The sequence below is a fragment of the Lissotriton helveticus genome, chromosome 6 (assembly GCF_964261635.1).
Source record: "Lissotriton helveticus chromosome 6, aLisHel1.1, whole genome shotgun sequence".
Classification (NCBI taxonomy): Eukaryota; Metazoa; Chordata; class Amphibia; order Caudata; family Salamandridae; genus Lissotriton; species Lissotriton helveticus.
In genome coordinates, this window is record NC_136067.1 from 170,780,760 (window position 1) to 170,791,896 (window position 11,137).

Genomic DNA, 11,137 nt, shown 5'->3' on the forward strand with positions numbered 1-11,137 from the left:
GCTCGGTAGCATCCAGGGGTTCCGACGGTGTTGAGTGCGAGGAGTTCGGTGGCGTTGTAGGACAGTCGGGTCGTCTTCCGTCGGTGGGGGCCAGGGGTCCTGCCGCGGACGGGCGCAGACGGGCTTACCTTTGGCGCGCCTTCGGCGCACAATCGGCGCGCCCGCTGCGCGTGACCGCTGCGCGTTCGCACGGTCGCCATATATGGCGAAGTGCGAGAGAGGGCGGAGCAGCTGGGAGGCGGGAGCGGGGAGGGTACAGAAAAAAAGGGGCGTGGTTAGCGGGGGTGGCGGGAAGCGGGGAGCGGGGAGGGAGGAGACCGAGAACCGGGGACAGGCGAAAATACAGGCACAATACAAAAGTACAAAAAAGAACAGAAATTGAACACAATATTACTCAGCAGTCAGGGGGGCACACAGCAGGAAAACGGGGTACAGGAGCACAGCGCTATCACGCAGGAGACCACGCCGCTCGGAGGCAGGGGGCGTGGTCACACGGCGGCAGCAGGGGCAGCGAGGAGGCACACGCAGCAGCTGGTGGCCGTGCGGCGCGGGGGTGTCCTAGATTAGGGAACAGTCCAGCCCGAACTGCTAAGCCATGTCTTTCCTGGACCGGAATCAAGCATCCTAGGACCGGTTTCTGGCTATCAGCCGTCTTCAGCCAGGATAGCTTGACTCCAGTGGTGTAGAGAGCAAACATACCCATCCCACTCAGGGTGACAAATGCAAAAACAACAGTTGATGGACAGAATGCAGAACAATGTCATAAATTCACCCCAGTACAGAGATCTGGGCCTAAATCCATCGTTTTTTTGCACTCCACACCACCCCAGTTCAGACATGGCCATATGCAAATCAGCCTTGACCCTGTGCCTCATGGGAACAGTCCATTCCGAACTGCCAAGCCATGTCTTTCCAGGACCAGAATCAAGCATCCTAGGACCGGTTTCTGGCTATCAGCCGTCTTCAGCCAGGATAGCTTGACTCCAGTGGTGTGGAGAGCATGGGACTCATGTCTGAGCATACCCATCCCACTCAGGGTGACAAATGCAAAAACAACAGTTGATGGACAGAATGCAGAACAATGTCATACATTGACCCCAGTACAGAGATCTGGGCCTAAATCCATCGTTTTTTGGCACTCCACACCACCCCAGTTCAGACATGGCCATATGCAAATCAGCCTTGACCCTGTGCCTCATGGGAACAGGCCAGCCCGAACTGCCAAGCCATGTCTTTCCTGGACCAGAATCAAGCATCCTAGGACCGGTTTCTGGCTATCAGCCGTCTTCAGCCAGGATAGCTTGACTCCAGTGGTGTGGAGAGCATGGGACTCACGTCCCCTTACTCAGCTCATTCGCACTCCAGATTCGACTAGATGGGTAGCGGGATTATACTCCCTAGAGGTACAGAACAGGATGGGGCAACTGGAGCATATACGATGTGCCTGGGAGATGGACCTGGGGGTGACCGCAACGAATAAACAGTTAACCTACGGCTGCACGCAGACTAAGCCGGTGTCATTGAACTATCTTCATAAAGTACTACCATTTCTGATACCTACGCAGGGCATATTTACATCCCAGAAAGACAACATAGGATAGATTCAGCTAGATCTCATAGATGCCCTTGCTCTGGGTCGGAGTACACTTTTTTTTTGCATGGTTGGGGCTATGGGCATTGTTTTTGACACTACAGTGTCAAATTTTGCTTGGGTGCCAAATCTTGGTTGACAGATCTGCTGGGGTTGCATATAGCACTTGAGGCACCTTTGAAAGAAGAGAACAGGATGCCAAGATAATGCTTGAATAAACACAGTTTTGATACTGGACGAGCCTACTTTTATTTGACTAGATTTATGTCTCTAGGTTTGTTGTGGGTATAGTACCTGCTCCAAATTGAGTTTAAGTGCCTAATTTCAATGCCGGGCGGATGTAACCGTTATGGTCTTGGGTCCCGACCGACCTCCGGTCGGCGGTCCTGACACAGCGATTACAATGCGACCGCACATATGCACCTATGGCGCCTCCCTGTTCATCCCTGCACCGCACATAGGCACCTATGGTGCCCCCTCTTAATCCCTGCACCACGATGCAGGCACCTCAAGGTGTCTGCCTTGTGGTGCTGGGATGAAAAGGTGGGCACTGTAGTTCCCCCCCAGCCACTAACTGGAAGTTGCAGGATAAAGAGGGCCCTGCTAGGGGCCCACAATATCGCTTTCGGACAGGCTTTCCAGGTCGGAAAGCCCGACATGGAAAGCCAGTCAAAAACTTATGGCGGAAGCACTGTCTATAGAGATTACGTGCTGGTTTTCGACTGGCTGATGGGCTCCTTGAGCCCGCCGGAATCCAGACGGAATGACCATCTGGTTTCAGTTTCGACCACCTGCATAGTAATGCGGCGGTCAGAACTGAAACCACGATGAGACTCGGAAAGCGTAATGAGGGCCTTAGAGTTAGCTGTGCGAGGACACTAGGATTGCCATCATGGGCATAGCTTAGCCAGTAAGATTGAGGGTGTGAGCGTCAGATTTTCCAACTATCATGCTGGCATATATTAAAATATATGATATGAGAAGCAGTGAATGAGAGCGGCTTAAGAGGCAGGGAAGAGGGAGAGGGGTGCGGATTGGTAGGGATATTTAAAACCCAATATTCTGCAAAATAAGCAATATATTTGAACCCTTCAAACAGAACCAAGAGACAGAGTGCAGGGTGTGGTTTTGTGTGTTTGTATGTCAAAATCCCAGTTGAAATCTAACAGATACCACACAAACTATAACCACCTGTACACAACTACTTATTAGACACAACTTTAATTAGGGGGTAGTAAAACCCCAAACACCCCTCCTGAAGGTACACCCATGATTACCATAGTACACTCCCCACACAAACACCCAGCCCTCAGAGCCCAAGTTGAGGGCAGCCAAAGATATTCACCATCTAGAAAATGCCCAGAGTGAGCAGGTTTAGCCCCAAGAACTTTAACCTCATTGTTGAGGGCATGCCAAGGAGTCATTCCCACCCTCTAGCTAGTGCCAAGCATAAATGTGACACCTCTAGGCACCCAATTCAGAACACTTTTGGGACCCATGGAAGATCAGCAGAGGACTAGACCTGTTGCCTGTGACCTGAGAGAAGTCCTGAAGAACTGGATCACTCCCTCTTGTAACCAGGACAAAGAAGTGGACTCCATATGTCAGTTTGTTGTCCTACTGTGTCGCTACAAGGAGACAACAAGATGCAAGAGGCCTTTTCCTGGAAGTTTCTTGCTAACCAGTGTCAACTGGATCTGGACTGGAGCCTGCTGTTGGCCTTTGCTTGGCAGCCAGAGAGTCTCTAAGTGCCTCCCCTAAGGTCCTGGGTGCTTTAGAAGGGCACTCCTGTGTTGGATTGGGACTTTAAGGACTAAGGACCTGATTTAGGGTTTGACGGATGGGTTACTCAGTCACAAACGTGTTGGATATCCCGTCTACCGTATTAAATGTCCAATATATCCTATGACACTTGTTATACGGCGGACGGTACATCCATCTCGTTTGTGACGGAGTAACCCATCCGCCAATCGCTAAATCAGGCCCTAAGTCAGCAGGCAAAATCTTTGATCAGGTGACTCAGGATTCTGTATCAGACCCGCATTTCATCATGGTCAGCGTCAAGTTGCGCCTAGGTCCTGGTCTACTGCAACCAATCATTACCATTGGCGCTTTGTGCTTTTCAGCGCTATTTCTACCTAAAAAATTGTATTCATATCTCCGGTTCCCCTTTTTGGATTTTTATCATTTTGATGTCATTTTGTTGGTAAAATTGTACTTTATTTTTCTCATTAGGTTTGATATTTATATTTGATTTATCCTTTGATCTCAGGTTAATTTATTTACTTAGAGGGTTTACTCAGGCAAGGGTTGTGATTGTTCCTTGAGGTGGGTAGTCACTCACCCCAATTAATAATCCAATTTCTCACACAACCCCTGGCTATCAATGTGTGTTTGGGGAAAAAAACCACAAGCTTTTGAGGTGGTACCCCCAACCCCCAGAGTCTTCAAAACCCCTAATCACTTGGAGTTAGTCAGTTTTGCTTGCCTGTCCAGTCTTGAGATGTCTTTGGGTCCACTTTGGGTCTGTAATAATTTAGATACCAAACAGTGGGCACTGACTGGGACCGATTCCCTACTGTGAGGGAGTGCATTTGAGACCCTTCTTGCATCAGAGACCTGCTCAGCCAGGCCAGCCCCCCCCGAAAGTGCATGTGTCAGGCCCTGCAATATATCAGGTTCCATCTTACAGGCTGAGCCCTCATAGACAGAAGATAGCCATGCAGTATTTTAAGAGGGTTCAGTGATTTATCAGATGCAGCCTCCTCGGTACTGGAAGACAGCTACAGCTAAGCCAGGGATAAGAAAACAGTTTTCCCTCAAGTATCCTGAACCAATTAAAAAAGACAAATGGATGCTCTGTTATCGCGCCTGTTCCTCCCACGGCCGCAGGAGGCTGCAGGGAGGTTTGGCGGGAATGCTGCCCGCAGACTCCTGTGCTCTGTTCAAGGTCTGTGGGGAGGGAAGCCTCTCACAGGCCGCATGTGACCGCGGGGAGAGTCCTAACAAGGCCGAGATAACGAACGAAATACAAAGTTTATGTTACTCCTTATCCTCGTGCATTTAAAAATTAGACCATGTCCCAAGACACTCAGACATGGGTTTATGTTCTCTTATCTGAAATATAGCGCGCGGGATTATCGAACATAACAAATGCATCAGCATACAGCTAGAACAGACTCCAAGGATCAGGGCGAGTAGAGAGAGAGGAAGGACAACGCTTAAGGGCGGCAACACAAAGGTGAAGACAGGGACAGATTAAGCGTGTATGTGCATCAAGGGCCAGTAAAATAGCTCAGTGGGTTAATGCATCTGCTGCAAGCTTCAGCCCATACCACGCTGGCTTATGCTTCCACTTTCCCAAAGCATCTATAAAGATTATGGTAGGAAAAATCGGAATACATTTTTTTTATTTACAGTATTGTGGCAACAAGCAAGTTAAAAAAAAATACGTTTGATTATATTGGTGCTTTATACGACAGATGGAAAATAGAAATCTCCATTCAGATTATTCCAGGACCAGTAGTGTAACAAGGATGTAATGGACACCGGCGGAAGCAGGGAAAATGGCCCATATGGCTGCTGTTGGGATAGTAAAATACAACAATTAGCAAGATTCAATGGGCTCCACAGGGCTCTGGGCACCGGTGCACTGCACCTGCTGCACCAATGAATGGTAGCTATGGCCCTGGCTTTGACCACTGGCCAAATTGAAGTCTGAAACGTGGAAGTATGTACTTCGGAGTAAAGGTCCAGAGCTCATAACCTTAAGAGAGACGGATTGGAAACGGTGTTCTGATGACATGAGGGGTGTCTCCTCCCTACCCAGCCTGTCACTACCAGTAACCTTATTTAGAACATTCACACAAGATTTGTCAAACTGGCGGCTGAGTGTAGACCATACAACATCAACTACCTCCCTGTAACCATGGTGACTGCATCCATCCGTCCATGGGACTTCCTCCCACCCCTCCTCAGGATACAAACTATTTTACAAATTTACTGAAAAAACCAAAGGTTAAAGTGGAGCTATACATAGTTTTTCTAATAATAAAAACCCACTGTCTTAAAAGAAAAAAAAAACACTGAAATTCACCAGTTGTACATAACTGACACCACGCCGCTATGATGTACTACTTATGGCTGCACATTTTACATCACTGATGAGGTTTGAAATTTATTATGGGGGTGCATGTTATAATTATGTCAGATATATATATCTAACACAGGTGGCAATAGTGCTAGTTATGGTTGGGTCATACTTTCCATAGGAAAGGTTTTTTTTGTTTTCTTAATAACTTTGACGTTGTGGCGCTGGTTGATGAATCTCCACAAAACTACAAAAATAACAGTTTATTAACTTTGGCCCCTTCATGGATGATTTAATCTGTACTCATATATTGCAAGGCTTGACAGACAATCTCACAATAACCCATGCCCATCAAACCCCTTTTCTAGAAAATGCGGATAGTTCAGATCCTTGTACAATGCTGGTGAACTTCACAGAGTTTACCTGGAGAAGGTGCTTACTAGTTCCATTAAGAAGAGAAGAGCTTAAATTAGAGATGGATTTAATATGCACGTCTTTCTCGACATGTCTTTTGAGACCTCTAAGAGATGGAAGTAGTTTAGACAGGTGATCTCTTTATTTCAAGCCCCAGGGGTCAAGCTAGGCTTTTGGAGCCTGCCAGATTGAAAGTGCTGTTCAAGGGAACATTTAAGGTTTTCAATGACAACCGACGGCACAACATTTTTGTGTGTGAAATTCAGTCTCAGTAATTGATAGTTTTGAGCTGAAGGGCCCCTGGAAGCTGGTACTATGAATCTAACTGATGTACTGAATGGATTTGGGGGAGGGGGGTCTAATGGGGCTGTGAAATGGCTGTAACTGTATTTTGATTTCTAATTGCTCTATATGTCTTCTTACAAGAGAATAGTATGTGAACAGTATGTAGTAGCCTATATGTCAAGTTAATAGGGGGGTGGCCCCAACCAATTGGGGCCTCGGGAAGGTGCAGCGCATTGGAAGGTGGAGGGGAGTGGTGCCTTGACTGGGCATCCTACAGTCACAGCATGAAGTTTGGATGTTGTTGGGGATGGGGATGGGTTTTTTTGTGGTTGGGGTGGTGCTGGAGAGAGGGAGTGACCTTACAGCCCCCAAGAGGGACTGGGGCTAGTACGTTGGGGAGAACAGAGTCTCTTGCAGGAGTTGGTCAAAGCAACCTAATCAAGTAGATAGTGTGAACTGCAAAGAAGTATCTACGCATTTTAGGCTCAATAGGAGATTATGTCTAGCCTTGCCTCTGGTTGAGTTGTAGGACTGTTTCAGTTAACATTAATGGGCTGGATAACGCATGCAGGCAGAAGGCAGTTATTTATTGGCTTGTTGAGCAGAAAGCAATCTTTGTAGTGCTGCAGGAAACTTATCTTAAAAAGTCATAGATCAGTAAACTGGAGCCCTTTCCAACTTGTGGGCCACTCTTGCGCTTCAGCTTCTCTTAGAAGTGACGCAGTTCTTCCCAGCAGGAAACTTGTGGGTAGAGTAGGGCAGTGGGTTTCCGCTCTGTCAGGAAGATGGGTTGTTGCAGAAATTCAAATAAATAGTGAGAGGTACTCCCTGGTTTCATTTTTTACGGCCCAACTTTTGATGACCCTCAGCCAAAACACAACTTGTTGCTTCAGTTGGTGAGCTTTCCCAACATGGAAGGGATTTCAATTTTGCTCAAAACACAGAAGTAAATATAAATTGGGGGGGCGGCCCCCAACGCAAACCTGAGGCTGCTAGGGCTATGCAGAGTGTTAAGGAGAAACATAGCTTGTTAGACCCTTGGCAGATTCTTTATCCACGCAACTGATATACTTTTTCTTCCGTTACTGATCCAGTTCAAGGACAGATTAGTTTCTCACCTCTAAAGATTTGTTGATTACGTCTTCCTCAATCATCTCAAATTCTTTATCAGATCATGCTACTATTGGTGTAGAGGCGACCATTTCTGAGAAACCCGTTCTATCGAACCATTGGTCTTTAAATAGAGTTTTTTTAAATGAAGAGTCCTTCACTGAACAAATGAAGGCTCAGACAAGGTTTGCTTTTTGAGTGAAAATGAACAATTTTCCTCCATTGAAAATGTATGGGAGGCATTTAAATTGACAATGCAGGGGGAGAATGCTGCTTATCCGGCCAATTTCAATACATTAAATAATATGAAATAAAGAGAATTGTCAGAGGCCTTTTCCTTGGCAGAGCTGAAGCTTATGCAGGTAGTTAATCCCCAGCATTTTAAGGAAAAAGAACAAGCAAAGCGTAATCTACAACTTTTTTTGTTGGAGAAGCAAATTATAAACATAATATTTGGTCAACAATTATATGAGGAGGGAGAAGTAAGTGGAAGGCTACTGGCCTGCTAGGATAGAGCACAACAAGTAAAAATGGTTATTATAAAGTTCGGGATCCTTCAACGGATATTTTGCTGGGTGAACCCCTTTAAATAGATGTTCTGCTTCAGTAGCACTTTACCTGCATCTATACCACAAATCTATTTTCCTGCAATAATGATATATTGGAGTTTCTGGCCAGTATTGACCTCCCAAAGTTGACAAATGAAGCAGCAGATGGACCGCCAAACTCCTAATCAGGCCCTTAGTCCGAACATGGAAATCTTCACACTAAATTCATATAGCGGCTCCTCAATGATGACGTCTCCTCCTCCGGAGCCTGCCTGGAGACTTTACCCGCTTAACATCTACCTTCTCAGCACATTTTTGTTGAAATTTCTTCTAAGTCCAAAGCTAAGCGCCAACCAGGCCCAATTGTTGAAAGTTAGGCTGAAACCGTCAACATTATCGGCGCCCTCTTGCTCTCCTTGAACCTTTTGTGCGCATAAAACAGCCGCCATTTTGAACACCACGGCTTCCCTGCTCTCGCCGAGAGCCAGCGCGCCCCTCTCCCCCTCCTAGCTTCGCTGGCATCCCCCGCATGCTGACAACCCCCCTGCCTGCACCTGCCTTGAATCATAAACCCCTCTTCAGCGCTGCTCTGCCCCAGGCCCTCGTCCTGTTCCCAGCGCAACACCTCCCTTCTTCCCATTCATGATCCCCGGCCCTTTGATGCAAACCCCCTTTTTTCCGTGTGCCCGTTTGTCTTCCTCGTTCCCAGGCCGACACCCAGCTCTGCCGATACTGTTCCTTGCCCCTCCCCGTACAATAAAAAGCTTCCTCCATCAAGGGATCCCCGGGTTGATCAAAGCCCCCCCGCCCTACGAGATCCGATCGAACCCCACACACTCCGTGAATCGGCGGAATATCCAGCTGCGCGATGATCATCACCTGTTGTGAACGGGGCGGGGACTTCCACTGTAACCTTGTGTGGGAACGGGCCTGAGAGGGGGGATTCTGAGGATGTCTTTCTGTACATCAAAGTATCGACGAGAATATGTTACATGCAATAAAGAGATAAACTTGTGTATAAGAGGCCAGGCCTCAGGGATGCAGTTAGAGCACCTCAGAACGATACCTGCTGTCCGTTTTGCTGTGTTCTCCTCCGGAGAGAATAAAAACCTTGTTTCCTGCCTTCCAGTCTCCAGCGCCTGCCTCTTCAATAGTTTAACTTCTTTGTGGGTTCAAGAGGCGACACCGCCGGGCAATACTTAAGGATCTTATATTCTGGTTGGTAGTGTCACCCTTTTTAACAATTGGCGTCCCAAGCGTGGGGCCCATCAGCGACCCGTGGATCCAGTGGGAGAGGTCCTGACGACAGAGTGAACGACTGCAACGATCGGGAACGCGTCTGTCCGATAGACCCTCGTCTGACAGCCGATCATCCGAACTTCACTGGTTCCGAACAGACCTCTCTCGAGTGATCTACGGTCCTGACTGGGAACCATCAGGAGTGCCGCGAGGATAACGGAGAGGAGAGGACGATCGGGCGCTGGATTCGGAAGACAAGAAACTGTCCATGCGGTCCGGGTAAGGTCTTGTAAACACGACAAGTTGCGAACTGATTGCTTGATTGCTTGATTGTTTAAAAAAATACTAGTATTGCTCCTTTTTTTTTATTTATTTGGAGATTCACTGTCTGCAAACGGAGAAACAACGGGCTCTCTCTCTTTGCAAGCAGTGGAGGATAGGTAGGGCAGTAGCCGTGCTTATTTTTTCTCCCCCACTCAATAATTACTTGAAACTGAACTGTTGTTCGCAAAACTATTGTTTCCTGGAGATTCTCTGTCTGCAAACAGGGAAGAGACCACCCTTTTTGCAGATAGTGAAAAGGGTAGGTAACGCAGATCTTTGCGGACCTACTCATTCTTCCCATTGAATATTTATTGGTCTTTTTGTTATTTTGATCCATGAGGTATTCACTGCCTGCAAACAACGTAGAATAGAAATATTCTGTCCAGTCTTTGCACCTAGTGATAAGATAGGCAGTGCTGACTTTTTAGTCCCTCGTTACGAGCCGTCATGTCTGTCTTCTCCCCACTGATTAGTAGCCTGTTTAGCCCGGACCGCTTATTAGAGATGGACCACCCAGCCCCACTGGAAGGCACCCCTAATAAGGACATGTTCATGAAGCATGGATTGACCGCTATAGCCTATAGTAAACTATGGCATAAATATACGAAAAAGGGTCAAGAAAGTCAGTGGCCCCTGATAGGATCCTTCGATGATGATAAAATAAAAACGCTAGAAACTGCCCTGGGTAAAAACAAGACAACACCCACTATGCTCGACAGTTTCGGCATGTGGCGAAAAGAAACTGAACAACGTAAAAAGAAAACTGGAGTAGGTTGGAAAAAGAGCTGCGAAAAGCAGCCCACCTAGCTGCCCAGAAACTAGAAAAAGAGATAAAGGAAAGAGAGAAAGCTAAACAGAAACTAGAAATGGAAACACCAAGCCAGTGTCCGGTTAGAACTCCCTCCATGCTCTACCCTGATTTACCCTCGAAACAACGAGCCAACGAGGATCTGCTGTTAGGTCCTCCTATCATCTACATGCCCCCTCCATATGCCCCTTCCCAACCCTTGGCGCAGCACGCGCCACCCCCAGGTACAAACGAAGGTACCGCCACAGCTTCGGCCCCAATGGCCTCTGTGCCAGCCGAACCCCTTGTATTAAAAACCGCATCAACAACAACGTTAGACGACCATGAGACCCGAGGGGCTGGTCCTGCAAGAACAAGCAGGCTAAGCAAAGATGAGCGAGCGGGGATCGACAAAATAGCAAGGACACTGGTAGAAAGGAAGGATGATGAAGAGTACATCACAGATATGTTCAGCTCGTATACAGGGAGTCACAGACGACATTTTACCGTACGACTGTGTTATCATGTCTTGAATGCATACGAGGACCGATATCGAGAAAACGGTCCCGAGAGCCTAACGACTCTGTACCGGAAGGTCGATATCGGGGATGGGGGCGAGTGTGATGTGTCGGACCTCCTTACGCGTACGCTTGAGGTTTTCCGCCACCTCACTGAACGAAAGCCGGGAGCTAAATCCGCAACCTCCGTAGTGACCGAACCACCAACCGAGCAATCTAACACCATAATGC